Source organism: Nyctereutes procyonoides, unplaced genomic scaffold (assembly GCF_905146905.1).
Source record: "Nyctereutes procyonoides isolate TBG_1078 unplaced genomic scaffold, NYPRO_anot_genome, whole genome shotgun sequence".
Taxonomy (NCBI): domain Eukaryota; kingdom Metazoa; phylum Chordata; class Mammalia; order Carnivora; family Canidae; genus Nyctereutes; species Nyctereutes procyonoides.
Genome location: NW_026575121.1, coordinates 1,488,482 through 1,506,734, shown reverse-complemented (window position 1 = coordinate 1,506,734; position 18,253 = coordinate 1,488,482). Strand labels below are relative to the sequence as shown.

At 43.1% G+C, this 18,253-nt stretch overlaps 1 long non-coding RNA gene and 1 pseudogene across 1 annotated transcript in view; one reads left to right on the top strand and one right to left on the bottom strand.

Moving 5' to 3' along the window:
• LOC129516527 (uncharacterized) overlaps nt 1-18,253 on the top strand; it is a 138,720-nt gene that overhangs the window by 94,611 nt on the left and 25,856 nt on the right. The gene's annotated exons all lie outside the window — the stretch shown is intronic.
• LOC129516523 (60S ribosomal protein L27a-like) lies at nt 11,032-11,472 on the bottom strand (annotated as a pseudogene).

Sequence of the window (18,253 nt, the reverse complement as noted above, 5' to 3'; positions counted from 1 at the left end):
CATGCATTTATTCAGACGTTAATCTGAATGTTTGAAAATTATTGGTATTTTAGTAAAGTACCTTTGAAGCGTCAACAGTAACATTTTGTTGCAGTACAATACATGTCGAACAGTATTTTAAAAACCTGCAAATTGTGTCAGGGTTCTGAAAGCTGTTGGGGCTCACGATTATTGTAATAAGCATAACCACAACTCTGAATTATATTAGTTCAATCAAATATCTGGACTATTCAACCCAATAAAATGATCCACACATTTATTATAGTGCCCAGCCTAGTAAGGGCCCCAGAAGTATTCACTGTATCTTAAAAATTAAATTTTTAATAAATATTTGGTCACAGTAGTTCATCCAATAGTCCAAGACAGAGTCAGCCTAAACCTCTTGATGTTTCAGTGATATACGGAAAACCAACCCTAGTTTCCAGAGCCGGTGGCTCGGATGATTTGTCAGATACTTTGGGTGAGAAAGCAGAGCTAACTTTTTCATTTACAAATGTAAGTAGATGCAAGAGTGCGGTCAAATCAGTGCAATCTGACTCATCCAGAAAACTGGCCCACTTCAGTCTCCGCTGAATAATGGCGTCAGGCCGTTTGTTGGGCATTGTCCCTTTGATCTTTGTTTCGATGCAGGGGTTTGAACTGGCCTCAGTTAAATAATGCATGACAAAAAAAAACCCAAAACAAGACCCCAACAAGCATGATGTCTTCTGTCAGATTCATTTCAGGATGGTAGAGTAGCTTTCTGTGGTTGTGGACGAGTTTGGGAGAGTGTGGGTAGAGGGGGAGTCATGTAGTCAGAAGACTGAACGGTCTCCTGTGACTTTGCCTCAAAGCCTCGTGGGATTTCCCTGTAATCTTATTTTCCAACCTTGAATACCCTAATTTGTATTTAATCAGCTCTGTTCCAAAATGGCCTTAAATCTCAGTGTTTTTCAAATCGTGAATCTTGACCCATTAGCGGTTGTTAGGTTAATGGGTAGAAACAGCACCGAAAACTGAAATAGAATGAAACCCAGTAGAAGTTGTCAGAGCACATTTTAGGCAGCAGAAAGGACCTGTTCTATGGCAAAGCCTGTGTTTCAGTTGTGTGTGTATGGGACAGTATTGAACATTGCTATGAAACACGTTCTTTGCATGGGTTGTAATGAGAAAAACGTGAAAAAAGCACTGACTTAAGGCAAATTGTCTGAGAGTGGATCTTAGGGCTGTGACAGGCAGTAGGAGACCTTCTGTGAAGAACTCCCACGACTCTAGTGGGCAGCTAGCCCCTCACGTTACCTGCTCGTTGGGGTTGCAATGAGCTCTTTTATACTTGCTTTGTAGAGGGCCACCATGAAGTCAAGATGCTCGTCAGTGAAAAACGGTTTTCAGCGCGTAAGGTGCTTTTGCCCATGGTCTCCTACTTGATTATGGATTCTAGATTCTAGATGCTCCGTTCGTCCCAGAAAGGAGGCCGGGTTCAACTCTCTGCCTCTAAGGAGGCCTCCGGCAGGATATTCTCTAGCCTGTTTTGATGATTCAGTGTTCCTATGGCTACTGCACTTATCCGAAAGGATTTTCTGTGTCCAGTAAACTTTTAACCTTTAATGGTTATGCTGCTATTAGTTGGCCCGAGTAAGGTTTGACTGGCCCTTTGCTATCTCCAGTAGCCACGGGTGGATATCAGAAGCGAGCGAAGCAAGCGGGTGGCACTGGCTCTCCAGCATAAAGGTATCAAGTAGAAGGAGATGGCTTCGGACGCTGGGCGGTTCCATGGAGGCAGGGGTGGCCTCGGATCTTATTGCTACCGGTTCATAGAATCCTCCACTGAGGATCACAGACAGACTCAGGCAGCCAGTTGCTTTTCAAAGGGACTGTTTTTGGTCGTGTTATCCCATCTCCGTTCCAGGGGCCCAACTACTTCTCCCTGGAATCGCTAACAATCCCATTCACTCCACATCAACTGCTATTTATTACAAGCCTACAAGTACTTTCCCCCTGGGGAAGCACAGGGACATGGCATGCTTGGATGAAAAGATGGGGGGTTACCTCTCGGGCATTTAATTAGCGGAATCTATTTTTAAGCCTCCTCGATCAAGTAACGCCGGCTGATGCCAAGGAGAATGGGAGTCACGTTGGCTCCGTCGTCTCTATTGAAGGCTCCTCGTATTCACCAAAAAAGGCCTTGGAGAAATCTCAAGCCCAGAAGGAGTTAAACTGTGTGTCTGCACAGTGCGGCTTTGTTCTGGCAACGTCCCATCAGTTTAGGTCATTTCTAATGACTTCACTCTCCTGGTGACATCAGCTTCTAATCTCCTGAAGGTGAATTCATGTGCGATTGCTTCAAAATACTCACTCCCTGAGTTCCAGGCCATTCCCGTTGATATATGGACAGAGCTTGTCTTTCCCAGGCCACAGTCTGGTCTGTGCACGGCATTTACGCTTTACCACATCATATTACTGTGTGGACATTATGTCACGAACTGGCACAGCCCAGCTCGGAAAGGAACTGTGTTTATTGCAAGCAAAAACCCAAAAGCTAACATCAACTCCTGCAACCGACCCCAGGCATAAAGTAAAAAGATTAGAAGGGCGCCTCCTCTATGTTTTGGGCCGATCTGCTAATTGGTCTCTCTCGGTGCCCTCTCCACGTGGCCTCAATGTTGATAGTGTCTTTCTCATAGTTTTCAGTCCATTATACCCACTAACTCTCAAAAATGTTTTGGGTAACTGAGGGCACAAGTTAAATCTGAGGCTTTGAAATAGCTCAGTTTAGCCTTGTCCCAAAATATCAGTTCTGTGCATGAAGGTAACCTGTTCACCTTCTAAAACCATGTCCTATACTTTGTCTTTCAAGTGTCATGAAAAAAATAAAGGGCGGCAGGTAAGTAGCTCAGGCTTATAGGGTGAGTGCCCAGAGTTGGCCGTGCCCAAGGTGAGCAAAGCCGACAGGGCTGTGGATGGCTCTTGTCATTGTGGGACGTGGCCTGGAAGGGTCCTTGGAGCTTGCCCAGTGTCGTAGGGCAGGGTAAGCACATTTTATACAGCTTACTGCCCTTTTCCTGTTACGCACAGGCAGTGGTGCCACCCGGGTATGTCACCAGGGATTCGGAATGTCCTGAGCCCTGTGGTTCTCTCATGGCTCCCACCCCTGGGAGGGGGAGGGGGATGTGTTGTACTTGGGGTCCTATGTCTTTGGCTGGGACCGCAGTGGGGCCGCGGAGGGGAGGGTCTCTGCGGAGAAGCAGAATCCTTCTGCCATTTCCAGGACCCCGCACATCCATTGCTTCTTGTGGTGAGTGGCTCTGGGCCGTCAACCGTCCTTCCGGTGCACCCTGGGGTGTAAAAATCATGTCAGGGAAGTTTCACACTAACCTGGTATTTTTAAGAGGAGAGACTGGTGTTTGAATAAACCAGTACAGCGACCGCCCCTCTCGCTGTTCATCTTCATTTCACATCGAAGGGCAAGAAAGCGAGGACTAGGGCTGTTCGCCCTTGCAAGAGTAACCGCGCAGTCTTCAAAACCAGCCAGGGCCACATACATTCGCTTTTGGGGCCAGCCTGCAGACTACAGGGGTACTAAAGACGTATTCCCACCCCACCCCCCCATTGCCCTTCCTCTTCACAAAATAAATTTAGAGGATTTTTTTTTTTTTGAGGAAGGAAATAAAGTCACTGGATGACTTGCAAATATATTTTTAAATGCAGGGATGGTTAGGCTTTCTGAGTTTCAGATCTGTTTTAGTGGCGGAGGGGGTAGGGTCGGGAGATTGGCCGCAGCAGAGGAAACTGGTGGCGTCTTAGTCCAGGACGCTGGCAGCGTGGCCATTCACATCTGCTCAGGATATACGAAGCTACCCGAGGATTTTAAAGGCCTGCTGTAAAGTACACCAGCTTTCTCTCTCCTTTTTGCTGCATCTCCAGGGAGGTAGAGATATTAGAGAAGCTTCTTCACAAATACTCTGTCAATGCCATTCTCTCCGTCAGTTCATGTAGGAAAAAAAAATAATAGAAGAAAGAATAAAGAAAAAAAAAACCAACCTAATTAAGTGGAAATTAAAAAAAAATCTCTTGTGTCCATTTTTTTTTTTTTTTTACTTACTTATTCTCTTCTGGCAGCACAGCGTGCTTCATAAACACCCATTTTTACACCCTTCCCCCCCAAACAAAGAAATACTCCCGAGGGATTGGACTTTCCCCCTCCTGCTCCCCACAGCTTGCTCGGCCATGTGGACAGTGGGGTGAGGCCTCATCCGGGGGTGGACAGGGGTGGGGACGCGGGGAGGAGGGTGGCTGGGGGCAGGGGTGACGGCCCTGTGCCTCTCCCACACACGCTGTCAGTGGGCCCTGCAAAGGCCGTGCTTTCCTTCCGTTTCTGAGGACACACAGACACGTTCGCCTTTGCGTCTGGAGGGGAGAGGCTGGCAGCGGGTGCCGCCAGCTGGGTACTGTGTGCCTCGTGTCATTCCTTTGTTTGCATTTATTCTGGCTTTTTTCTTCTTCTTCTTCTTTTTTTTTTTTTTTTTTTTTTTTTTGCAAACTAACGGGGAACAAGCACTCCTTGCTGTCAGTTTGCTGAGAGCTTTCCTCCAGAGTGAGGTTGCTAAACCAGCACCAAGGCCTACCTCCAGCAGCCTGTTCCCGGGTCACTAACACCCCCGCACCCTCGTGGGGAAAGCCTCCCCATCCCACCCCCCCGGAGCCTTGTGCTTAAATCAGGCCTGGGCCAAGGTCGTGCCACGCTCAGGATTAGCAGCGCCGTCACACTAACACGCAGATGGGGGAAGATGCTGGGCCTGGAGGCCCGGAGGCCCCGCTCCCCAGAGCTGGGGGGCACCCATCTCTGCACCCAAGGGCGTGAGCAAGCAGGCGAGTCAGCCGACCCTGGGCGGACACTCTGCCCTCTACTGCCCGGGTGAGCCTGAGCAAGAACCATGGCCCCACAGCAGGTGTTTTATCATCCGTCCTCAATGCTGGCTCCGAAGGGAGCCCTTAGCACCTGCAGCCGGCGGGACGACAATCGCGGGTGTAGCTGCACTCACCGAGGACTGGTTTAACGAATAAAAGAGCTAATTTGGTGAAAAAATTCTTCGAGAAATCTCCCCTTTCTGGAAGGCCAGATTAGGGGCTCTGGGTAATGAGGGTGCAGCCATTGCCTGACCTGCCCCAACCCACCAAGTTCCTTCCAGTTCGTGATCTGGTCTGAGACTAGACACGTTATCTGACGTGACATTCGCACCCAGGACCAGTCCCCTCAGCAGGACCTCATGTGAGCCCTGGCGGCTCCTTGGGGCACTTACGTCTCAGTGTGGCACCTGCACCCTTGTATCCTGTGCCTGGAGCAGAGCCAGGAGCCTGGCACACATGGGCTCTCGGGAACTACCTGGTGGATTTGAATCGTTGAGCTCAACTAAAAATTTGCTGTCCCAAATAAGCCCTGAACATGAAAAACGGAGGCTACAGATAAGCCGTGAAGTTTCAGGGATCTGCGGGGTGCCACACATAGAGTTCTTTGCAGGGACCCACCTTGATACGCATCCCCAAGCCTACTTATTTTCTTCCGTTTGACATTTCCGTAGGGTGGTCATGGAGGGGCTTCCAAAAAGGGCTCAGTCTGAGAGGAGGGACCCACAGCTTTCTCCAAAATCGGAGAATCTTAATATCTTGTTGGTTTGCTGTTTGACCTTTAGTTAAGGAATTCGGGGAGGTAGCTTGCGTAGAGATGGCTTCTCAGGGACCTCTGCCCTGGAATATCCTCGCGTAGACTTTTGACCAAAAAGCTGTGGCATGTGTGCATTCGCTCCACACCATCTCTAATCTTGGTTCTCCCCTCCACACCCCCCTGAGCCCCTCCGCCCCACTCGGGCCGCCCTGCCCTGCATGGGGGTTATTACTCTGTGAGGACAGTGACCGTGCCTCACCTGTTCACCACTGAGCTTCAGCCTCAGCACCTTGCCCAACCAACACTTGGGCCATAGATGGTGCTTAATTATTGTTGTGCTTAATGAATGAATTGGTAGAAGCGAATGCTGGCTTCTGACAACGCAGGGGGTCCTGCCCTGGCGTGGTTTATTGCACTAGATCCCGGCCACCCTCAATACATGTGAAAAAACAATCGAAAGTCAATTCTCTGGTGAATCTAGTTTTGGCCGCGGGTGATTGGTGTTTGGCCAACAGCTTCTCCTTGTAGGCAGTTCCCATACGTAAGCCATATAAGCCTGCCCGGGGAAGTCTGGCTTTGTTGTTGTTGTTAACTTAGCGCTGTAAAAGTTGTGGAATATTATACACGTAAAAGCTGCGCGAGACAAGTATGTGCAGCTGAATAATGCATCATAAACCACATCAGTGTAGAACGACTGCCCCAGAAATAGAGCATCGCTGGCTTCCAGGGGGGCCCCTTCATGCTCCTGCGCCACCCGGGCACCCCGTTGGTGTTTCTCTTACTGATTTGTAAGAGTTGCTTAAGTATCCTAGCTATGAGCCCTTTGTTAGGTAGACACGCCAAAATCCTCTTGTACTGTGTGATTTTTTTCTTAATGCTGTCTTTTGATGAATAGAAATTCTTAATTTTAATGGGGTCAATTTGATCTACGTTTTCCTTTAAAGGAAAACGTAGATCAGATTGCCTTTTGTGTTCTGTTTCTTTCTTTCTATCCCTCTCCCCAGAGATTATGTATATATTTGCCAATATTATATTCTAACACGTTATTGTTTTATCTTTTTTTGTTTGATCCGTAGTCCACCTGGAATTGATTTTTGTGTGTAGTGTGAGAAAGGGAGTTGAATTTCAACTTCTTTCCCATAGTGATATTGTATTGCACCATCTTTGTCATAAATCTCTTTCTGGACTATTCTATTTCATTCGTCTGTCTGTTTTTAAAGCTAATATGACACTTCTATTTGCTGTGCTTCTTAGCTAGTCTTGTGGTGGAGTAGATGGAGTCTTTCAAAATTATTCTTTTTTAAAAAATATCTTAACTATTGTAGGTTTTTGCGTTTATATGTAAGTATGGGGGGGGGGATCCCTGGGTGGATCAGCATTTTAGCGCCTGCCTTTGGCCCAGGGCACGATCCTGGAGTCCCGGGATCGAGTCCCACGTCAGGCTCCCAGCATGGAGCCTGCTTCTCCCTCTGCCTGTGTCTCTGCCCCCCCCCCCCCGTCTATCATAAATAAGTGGATAAATCTTAAAAAAAATAAAAAATAAAATAAAATGTTTATATGTAAGTATTGGAGTCAGCATAGAGCTTTATGCCTATACCACACACTGTGTTGGTTACTATAATTCCTTAAGTCTTAAAATCAAGTAGCGTAAATCCTCCAACTTTCTTCTTGTTTTTTGAAATTGTTCTGGCTACATCAGGTCCTCTGCATTTCCATCTGAAGTTTAGAATCAATCTGTTAATTTCTACAAAATGTTCACTGAGATTTTGATTGGGATTGTGTGTTGCATCTATAGATCCGCTTAGCAAAGTTGGTATCTTAAACTCCAATACGTGAACAAAATCTAGCTCTCCATTCGTCTTCTTAAATTCTCTTAGCCATGTTTTATTTTTCAAAGATTCCCATGTTTTTTATGTTATTGTAAACATTTTAAAGATTTCCTGTTCTGATTCTTCGTTGCTTCTATGTAGAAATATGATTAATTCTTATATATTGATATCATAAAACTGCAACCTTGTTGCATTAGTTAGCCCATTATTACTTCTAGTACCTTCTTTGTACATTCCATAAGATTTTCACCCAGATGATCATGGCATCTTCTTTTTACTTTTCTCTTTCCAATCTTTATGCCGTTCATTTCTCTCTTTTTTTTTATCTTATCGCACTGGTTATAACCTTCAGTTTAATATTGAATAAAAGTTGTGAGAGTAGATATTCCTGACCTTAGAGGAAAGGAATCCACACTACTAAGTAGAATGTTGACTCTAGGATTTTTGATACCCTGTGTCCATTTGAGGAAGTTCCTTTCTATTTCTAGTTTGCCGGGAGTTTTTATAAGACTGGAGGTTGGACTTTGTCCTATACTTTTCATAGATGTATTGAAATGATACCTGGTTTTTCTTTGTTTGTTTGTTATATGGTGAATTACATTGATTGATTTTTGAATGTTAAATTAGCCTTGCATTCCTGGGACAAACTCCACTTGTCTATGATGTTTTATCCTTTTGTCCTCTTGTTGAATCTGATTCGCCAAAACTGTGTTTAGAATTTTTATATCTATATTTATGAGGAATAGCGACTGTAGTTTTCTTGTAATGTCTTTGGTTTTGCTATCAGTGTAATAATGACTTTGCACAATGAGTTGGGAAACTTTCTGGAAGAGTCTGTATATTAATGGTTTTATTTCTTCTTTAAATGTTCAGTTGAATTTGCCAGTAAAGCTGTTTGGGCCTGGGTTGTCTTTGTAGAAGAGTTTTAACTACAAGTTTAACTTTTTTTTTAGAAACTAAAGTACATTTCAGTAACATTTATTTTTGTTCAAGTTTTGGTGACTTGTGTTTTTCAAGGAATTTGTTCATTTTACTTAAATTGTCAGATGGGCATTAGGTTTTTACAGTATTTCCTTCTTTACCTTTTAATATCTATTGTATCTGTAATGATGTTACTTCTCTCCTTGCTGATATTCACAATTTGTGTCTTCTTTTTTTCCTTTTCAGTCTGGGTAGAGGTTTGTCAATTTTATTGAACTTTCTGAAGAGTGAGCTTTTGGTTTCATTAATTTTCTTCATTGTTTTTCTTTTTACTATTTTATTGATTTCTTTTCTGATATTTTTTTTACTCACTATTTCTTTGATAGTTTCTTAAGTTGCAAGCTTTATGCTACTGATTTTATTTTATTTTCTAATGTAGGCATTAGGGCTATAGATTCTTGTTAAATTATGGCTGTAGCAGCATCTCATGCATTTTGGTAAATTACATATTCGTTTTCATTCAGTTCAAATATTTTCTAATTTCCCTTTCGATTTTTTTTTAATCTATGGGTTACTTACACATATTTTATTTAGTTTCTAAATATTTGGGAGATTTTCCAGAGATAATTCTATTACTGATTTCGAATTTAATTTTGGTGTCAGAGAACATTCTTTGTGTGACTTTTGTCTTTTCAAATTTGAGACTTCCTTTGTAGCCAAGAATATGTCTATTTCAGGAATGGTCTGTGTGAACTTGAAAAAAATGTGTATTTGCTATTTTTTGGTGGATTGTTCCTGAAATATCAACTATATCAAGTGGGTTGATTATCTTTTTCAAACGTACATCCTTACTGATTTTCCCTGTACTTATTCAGTCAGTTATTGAGTGAGTATATTGAAATGTCTATCATTGTGGATTCGTCTTTTTCCCTTTTAAGTTTTTTCTTTATGAATTTTAAATTCTGTCATTGAGTATATAAACATTTAAGATTCCTATATCCTACTGATGAATTGACTTCTTTGTCAGCTTTATCCACCAAAATATTCTTTTCTCTAAAATTTACTTTATCAGATATTGACATAGTCTCTCCAGTGTTAGCTTGATATATCTTCTAGCCTTTTAACTTGTGATCTATTTGTGAAATCTGTGCCTATTAATGGGAATATTTAGACTGTTTATATAACTATTGATATAGTTAAGTTGATATTTATCACTTTGCTTTGTCTTCTATCTATTCCATTTCTTTTATGTTTCCCTTCTCCTCTTTCGTTGTTATTTTTGTTTCATTGTTATTATTGTTGTTTTTTGATTGAATTTTTTTTCTCTAGAGAGAGAGAGTGAGAGAGAGAGAGAGAGAGAGAGAGAAAGAGCGCTAGAGTGGAGTGGGAAGGAGCAGAAGGGGAGAGAGAGAAAAACACAGGCCTGGATCTCATGACCCTGAGATCATGACCTAGGCTGAAATCAAGGGATGGATGTGTAACTGACTGAGCCACCCAGGTGACCCTAATTTGAGTTATTTGTTTTCTTATTATTGAGTTGAGTTCCTTATATATTTTGGACATTAACCCCTTATCAGATGTATGGTTTGCAAATATTGTCTCTCATTTCATAGGTTGTGTCTTTACCTTGTTGATGTTTCCTTTGCTGTGCGGAAGCTTTCCTAGTTTGATGCAATTCCATTTGTCTAGTTTGCTTTTGTTGCTTATGCTTTTGGGGTCATATCGAAAAAAATAATTGTCCACATCACTGTCAAGCAGCTTTTTTCCTTGTGTTTTCTTCTAATAGTTTTATGGTTTTAGGTCCTGTAGTCTTTAATCTATTTTGATTTTTGTATATGGAGTCAGAGGATGGCCTAATTTCATTCTTCTGCATGTGGAAAACCAGTTTTCTCAGCATCATTTATTGAAGACATTGTCCTTGCTCTATTTTTTTTTAATTTTAAAGATGTTGATCTACTATCTTTTTGTTTACATTATTTCCAACAAGAAATTTTCTGTCAGTCTTATCTTTGTTCCTATGGCTTTTTCTATGGTTGCTTTCTAGTTTTTTGTTTGTTTGTTTGTTTTTTACCTTTCAGGGTTTGAGCAATTTGATTATGATGGGTTTTGGTGTAGTTTTCCTTATATTTCTTGTCCTTAAGGTTTGTTAACTTCTTGGATAGGTAGATTTGATTTTTATCAAACCTGGAAAACTCTTGACCAGTATTTCCTTGGCATTATTTTGGCATTATTTTTTCCTGCTTCCTTTCTGGGGACTCCAATTACCTGTATATTAGTTTGAAGTTGTACTGTAGTTTACTCTTAATTATTTTTAAAATCTTTTTCTAAGCACTTTATTTCAGTAACATTTTCTTCTTAGTGCTATATCTGCTCAATTTCTTCCAGTCTAGTTTTTGTCCTTAGAAGTTTGATTTTCTTTTTTAGATTATCTTTTCTGTTACTATTTAACTTTTTGAATTTATGGAATATACTTATTCTTTTAAATGCTGTTGTCTATTAATTTTAACACATTTTTAACATGTGTCAGTTTGGGGTTGGATGATTTTTTTCCTCAATACTTTCTTGTTTCTTTGGATACTTTTTTTTTTTTTTGAAAAGTACTTGTTAGCATTTAATGAGCCTCCCTCTGCGTGGCTCAAGCTACAGGACACAGCTCTTCCTCACCCCCTTAATCTTCTCTTCAGCTCTTCTACTGAAGAATTTGGCCTTCATGATGACAGGCTGTTTTGGGAGCTGTTCTTTCCCCAAAACTTTGTAGTGGCCTGACTGTACCACATCAATGATAGGAATAGCTCCAGTCTTGTTTTTGGCAGCATTTACCTGTGCCTGCCCACTGACCAAGGTCCACAGTTTATCCAGGTTGACAGCTGGGCACAAGCTCTGGTTCCTTTTTAAGTGGTAATGCCTCATACCACCTTTTCCAGAATAACGTGGGTGATATTTGTTGAAGTTGATCCTGTGATGATGCATGCCACTAGCATCACCCAGGCCTCCTGGGTGCTTCCAGCGCTTGTTGATGTGGCCTTGGCTGTGGCTCATGTGGCCCTGGAGTTTTCAGGTCTTCTTCAGTCTGGATGGCATGTTGGCAGCCCAGATGAAAGAGTATGTCCAATATGTTTTGATAGAATATAAGACATTATAAATTTTACATTGCTGGGTTCTGACTATATTTTTATTCCTATAAATTTCTTGGGCTTTGTTCTGGGATTCTGTTTCAGTTTCTTAGGAACTGTTTGATCCTTTTAAGTCTTACTTTTAATATTTTTTTAGGTGGGACCAGAACACTGTTTAATCTAGGGCTAATTATTTCCTACTACTGAGGTAAGAACTTTCAGGGTACTCTATTTAATTTCTGTAAATCATGAAGTTTTCCAATCTGGCTGGTGGGAACAATCAGTTTTCCTGTCCTTATGTGAGCTCCAGGTGCTACGCTTTATTGTTTTTGTTTTTTAATCTTTAAACCTGTTTATTTATTTACTTGGGATTTTTCATTTATACAACATTCGCACAAATACATTCTCCTAAAGAATCAAGTAACACAAAGAGGATGGAGGGGGAGAGGAGCTCCTATTATGGCTACTCATGGTATCATTTTCTCCTCTTAAAGGTAGCTGCTGTCAATATTTTGTTGTAACTCTCTCTAGTTACCTTTCTATGCATCTTCATATGCATATATGTCCCACACACTGCTGTCACACTAATTTTCTGCCTACCATAACATCTTGATGATCTTTTCATGTTAGTGCTGAGGATTTTCAACACTGAATGCCCTGTATTTTACTTTTGAATAATCTCCCTCTATCGTCTTCTGGTCCGTTAAGACATTCCTATGTTCTCAGACTTGTGTTTTCTCCCTCAATGTGATCGTGGGCTTATGGGATGCCAGCACCTGGCGTGAACCTGTAGGTAGACCCTTCCTTTTCCTGGTGATGGTTGATGCACCTAAGTCCCCACAGAACTGTGTGCTCCATAGCGAGGACTCTCATCTGCCATGGTGTTCCCAGGGCAGGGTTGGCTGATGAATGTTATGAAATGGTGAAGATGAATGAGTACCATTTAGCCATACCCCTTTCATCCTCACTCAAAGGGACCTATCCTGGAGAAGTGAGACATCAGACCCAGGTACTGTTCTTTCTTTATAATTCTTTAATAGAGTTCTTCTCTGACCCCTGCTAGTTTCCTGACATGTATGCACTGGTCAGTACTTTGAAAATGAGGGGGACCCTCTGCAGCTGCCCAGTTCTCTTTCCCTGCAGCTCTTTGTTCTCCCTGTATCCTGCTAACTGTAGCCACCTTGGTCTTTCCAAACCCTTAGGTGCAAACCTTCATCATAGGGAGTCTGTGGACTGCATCTGAGTTTTCCTTTCCTGTGCCATGATCTGGAAACTATTTCATGGCAATAGGTTGGAGCTATTTTGGTCTCTCCTCATTCTTTTTCTGTCTGACATCTCCTCTTAGGTTCTGTTCTGATAATTATTCACTATCATCTTAGCTTTCCTATGCCATCAAACATTTAAAAAAACATTTTATCCAGTTTTTCCTAGTTTTCTTTTGTAAGAGGTTTGACAATAATTGTTGTTTGCAATTGTTGGAATAAAAGCCCCAAACATTTTAATTTCAACCAAGTATTTTTCAGAGGAGTAAGCAGTTGGGGTCCTCAGGTAGAGTCTAAGTGGGGTTCGGAACTGATTGTCTGGCATGTCTGGCAGTTCTGGTGGAAAAGCCTACTGGAAGTCTCTTTTCTGATGAGGACTGAGGAAATGCTTGAGAGGGGCTTGTCCTGGGGGCAGAAAAGGCCAGACAGGATGAGCTTGACTTAACTAAATCTTGGTTATCAGTGAGGAGGAGGAGTGAGAATGATGTCAGTCATTCGTGTTTCTTTTCTGCCCAGCTCCCATTGGGTTTATGAAGAGTTGTATATATAGAGAGAGTTGACTATATGTTAAAACAGAAAGACACTTTTACGAAAAGTTCTGAATAATAATAATAATAATAAAAAAAGGAGGCAGAGGCCCTTCATCAACAGGTAGGAGGTGTGATTTCCAGTGAAATTTGAGTTATTACTGTTAATATGACTCTTTAAGCATACCCAGCTGGTGAAGCTTGCAGAAATGGGGTTAGGAGAAGCCAAGTTAGCCTGAGTGCAGCCGAGACTTTACAGAGCTTCATTAGAAGGAATAGACGGAGTCCTTGGCACAGACCCATTGTCCATTAGAAACTAGCCCGAGGCCAGAAACTCATTTTACCTTGACCCCAGAATATCCATCAGATGGTGAGGTTCTTGCCTGGGACTGATATTTTTCTGGGCTGGTATTCAGAGAGATTGACTTAAGAGTCCTTACATTTGTGTAATGAGTCACACATAAGGCCAGGTTTGCTGAAGCTTAATGTGTTAGAACTGCCTGGGGGCAATTTGTTGGGAACCTGTAGGCACTGAGAAGATATAAAAAGATTAATACAATGTGTAAAATGAAAGACAAATAGTGGAGGTGGGGAGTGAGGAAGCTATTTACAGTGAACATAGCTCTAGTCCGTAAGATGAAATCTATATTTCACTCAGCAGAAGGTACAAATCTGTATCGCATTAACTCTGCAATTTTAACCAAAACAAAGACAGGATGGCAAATATTTAAACAGTGATTAAAACATTGCCCAGGCAATAGGAAATGCCTCCTCTTGCCAACTGTTTGCTTGGAAAGAATAAAGTAAATGAGGGGCATGCAAACCATTTTCCTGGTTGCTCTTGGGGACACTGCTCTGGTGTAGGGGCAGCTCCCTCAATCATTAACTGAAGTCCTGTGGGCCCCACTGGAAAGAGCCTAATGAAAAAGAACTCTGAAAACTGTCGATTGCTAAAATGGGATGTCATATATAGTTTTCTTTTAACATATTTTGCGTGTATAAATGACAGGGTGCAATCAGAGCGGATTCCCCTACCACAAGTTTGAATATTTAATTAAAAACAAACCCATATTTGATTGGGTAGCATAACTCTGCCCCCATCCCCTAATTTGGCTCTTTGCCTGCCATTAGTCTGATTGCACGGGTGGCAGTCTGATATTCTATGGCCCTTGAGGGCAAATTGAAGAAAACGTTGCCATCACTAATTATAGTGGCGCTGTGATTGAAAGGAACCCCCCCACCACCGTCCTGTGAAGGACCTAAACTGATATGAGAGCACAGAAGCACCTGAGTATGCCTCGTAAGTCTAGATTCTGTTAAAGTTCAACATTTCCATCAGGTCGTAAGTGGCAGTGACGAATTCTCATTCCAGCGCTCAGCCAGGGTGGCCACCGTTTTGACCAAATCCCACCCAGTGTTTTCTCCAGTCGTGTTGAAAGTGAAGGTGTTTGGTGTGTTGGCACAACGTAGCCCCGGTGCTCTGGTGCCCTTTGTAGACAGGCGGATGAGTGAGCCGGTAACTTGAATCACATCAGTAAATAGCATTCGCGGTCACATTCTCGGAATTGGGCTAAATACTGGAGGTGAGTGGCCAAGAGAAAAGAGTGTTATGAATTGAATTGGGTTCCCTCAAAAAGAGATGCTTTGCGATCCTAACCCCCAGTACTTCAGAATGTGATCTTATTTAGAAATAAGGTCACTGCAATTAGTTAAGGTTGGGATAGCGTGGGCTCCCAGTCCACTATGTCTGGTGTCTGTATGAGAAGATGGCCACGTGAAGATAGAGACCCAAGGGGACTGGCCACGTAAGGATGAAGGCGGAGATGGAGTTGGGCAGTTGAAACCAGGGACTGCCAGAGATGGCCAGCAAACCACTGGAGGCTGGGAGAGAAACAAGGAGGGACTCTCGCCTACAGCTTTTAATGGAATTAGCCCTGCTGACGCCTTGCTTTCAGACTTCAGCATCCTGAACTGTGAGACAATAAATTTCTGTTGTTTTATACCACTGGTTTGTGCTACTTTGTTCTGGCAGCCCTAGAAATGAATGTGTCAGGAACGCGTCTTGTCCTTAGGACGCGTGGGATCTGGGATGGATATGTTGCGTACGCAGTGCGCAGCGAGGATGAGGTGTGCAATGCAGGCAGGGCCAGTGGAGATGAAGCTATCGGAGGAGCCGAGTTTTAGGCTGGTTTCAGAGTGTCCTGGTGAGAGTCCTCAAGGACGTTTGAATGGACCTTTTCCCTCCGTGAGGTCTGGACCCGAGAGAAGGCTGTCCGCAGGATGGCCGAAGTGGCCAGAACTTTCTCTTCCCACAACAGACTCCAACGACCCGCACTAGCCCTAGCCTAACAGGCACCCTCTTTATTACTAGAGAGCCAGCTTAGTGACGTAGACGAGAGGAGTTTGGAAAGTGGAATGTTGAAGCCCAGGGTCCAGTGGGTGGTTGTTCTGCATTCACTGTAACCATCCTAAGCCCAGTAGCTGTGCTAACAGCCAGGTGACTAGAGCCCTGAGAAAACAACCCTTTAGGGTGCTAGGATGGAGGTGCCACATCCCTGGATTTGCCGGTTCGGGCCAAATGTGGGTCCGGTGCCAGGTTAGCAGGCCGCTGCCACAGTCCCAGCACCACAGCACGGCACTGGGGGCCGCGGCCTGGGTGCCGCCCACCCTGGAGGCCCACCTCCTGGGGAGTGAGCAGCTCACGGGGTGCTCACCGCGCCCAGCCTCGTGGGGTTCCGAGCTCCTGGGGATCACACCCCAGCAGCACGTCGTAACGGCCTCCACCATCCATCCCTGCCACACGCTCTCTTAATTTGACTCCTAGCTGCACAGAACTACGCGCTTACAGGATGCGTCCTTATATGTCCTGCCCCTGTGACTTTAGTTCACTACCACCCAAACATAAAATGCCTTTCCTTCCTTTTCTGTTGGGAAAACCAGCTAATCTTCAAACTTTTTTTTTTAATTTTTATTTATTTACGATAGTCACAGAGAGAGAAAGAGAGAGAGGCAGAGACACAGGCTGAGGGAGAAGCAGGCTCCATGCACCGGGAGCCCGATGTGGGATTCGATCCCGGGTCTCCAGGATCGCGCCCTGGGCCAAAGGCAGGCGCCAAACCGCTGCACCACCCAGGGATCCCCATCTTCAAACTTTTTAAGAAACACTTTCCCATGAAAGCCTTCCTTGACCACGGGGGCTCCAGATAGATTTTTTTTTTTTGACTGTGACATTCACTTCAGGTGTACAGCATGGTGATTCCATAAGCTTCTACAGTGTGTTCACCACAAGTGTAGCTGCCATCTGTCTTGATACACATCTAAAATCACGGACTATGTTCCTCATGTGGGGTCTTTTATTCTCGTGACTCCTTCATCCCATAACTGGGAGCCTGTATCTCCCACTTCCCTTCACCCATTTTGCCCATCCCCCTGCCTCCCCCCACCCCCGGCAACCATGAGTTTGTCCCTCGCATTTATAGGTCTGATTCTCCTTTCTGTTTGTTTTATTTTATCTTGTTTTTATATTCCATTCCTAAGTGAAATCATGGTATTTATCTTTCTCTGTCTCACTTATTTCACTTAGCACCATACCATCTAGTTTCGTCCATGTGGTTGCAAATGGCACAATCTCATCCTTTTTTATGGCTGTGTAATAATATTCTAGTGCGCGCACGTGTGTGTGTATGTACATGCACGTATCTATATTTATATCACATCTTCCTTGTTCATATGTCTTATTTATATCAGGATGTCCAGTAGTAAGCACAGTGCCTATAGCAGGTGTTTAGTGACTCTTTAAATGCACTTATTTCCTCAACAAATATTTATTGAGGCCTTTAATGTGCCAGATGTTCTGGGCCTTGCAGATAAAGCCATAAACAAGACAGATAAGGATGTTGCCTATATGGAGCTCACATTCTGGTAGAGAAGATGGATAAACAAGTAAACAGGTAGACGTGGTATATACTTGTAGGTAATAACACATGCTATAAAGAAAAACAAAGAAATGTAAAAAGTAAGATAGTTGATGGAGATTCTCTTAAATTCATAAGTCAATGGGTAGTCTAACAAAACCTGCCAGGAAAGGCAGAGACTTGTGTCTAATTAGCCTTAATTACTGATAACCTTAATAGCCTTGATTACCATAACCTAAGGTTACAATCAGGATGAAAGGAAGAGAACATATGAGACCAACTGGGCTGGATTTACCTACACCATGTTACTGGAGTTTAATAACACCCTTGAGATGGGTGCTGCTACAGGTGTGTTAACCTACATTTCAGGGGTGTTAAATAATATGTCCACGGTGTAGCGTCTGAGTGTAGGGGCCAAGATTCAAATTCAGGTCGTGCTGGGTCTTCTGGTTAACACCAGTTCTACAGTTGGGTTCAATAAGCACATACAATAAAGTGTTGACTTTGTGCTGAGCCCTGTTCTAAGTGCTTGGCATATACCAGTGAGTAGAATAGACAACAATTTCTACCTTTATGGAAAATAACCAGCATTGGTGAGGATGCTGAGGGATTAGAACTCTTGTGCAGTATTGGTAGGTAGGAATGTAAAATGGGGGCAGCCCCGGTGGCCCAGCGGTTTAGCGCCGCCTTTGGCCCAGGGTGCGATCCTGGAGACCCTGGATCGAGTCCCACATCGGGCTCCCTGCATGGAGCCTGCTTCTCTCTCTGCTTCTCTCTCTGCCTGTGTCTCTGCCCCTCTCTCTCTGTCATGAATAAATAAATAAATAAATCTTAAAAAAAAAGGAATGTAAAATGGTGTGGCCACTGTGAAACACAGTATGACAGTTTTTCATTGAAATTAAAGTACAGTTACTATATGATCCAGAAATTCTACTTCTGGATATTTAAGAACTGAGAGCAGAGTCTTGGAGAGACACTTGTACACCCATATTCTTTTTTTTTTTTTATTTTTTAATTTTTTTTTTATTTATTTATGATAGTCACAG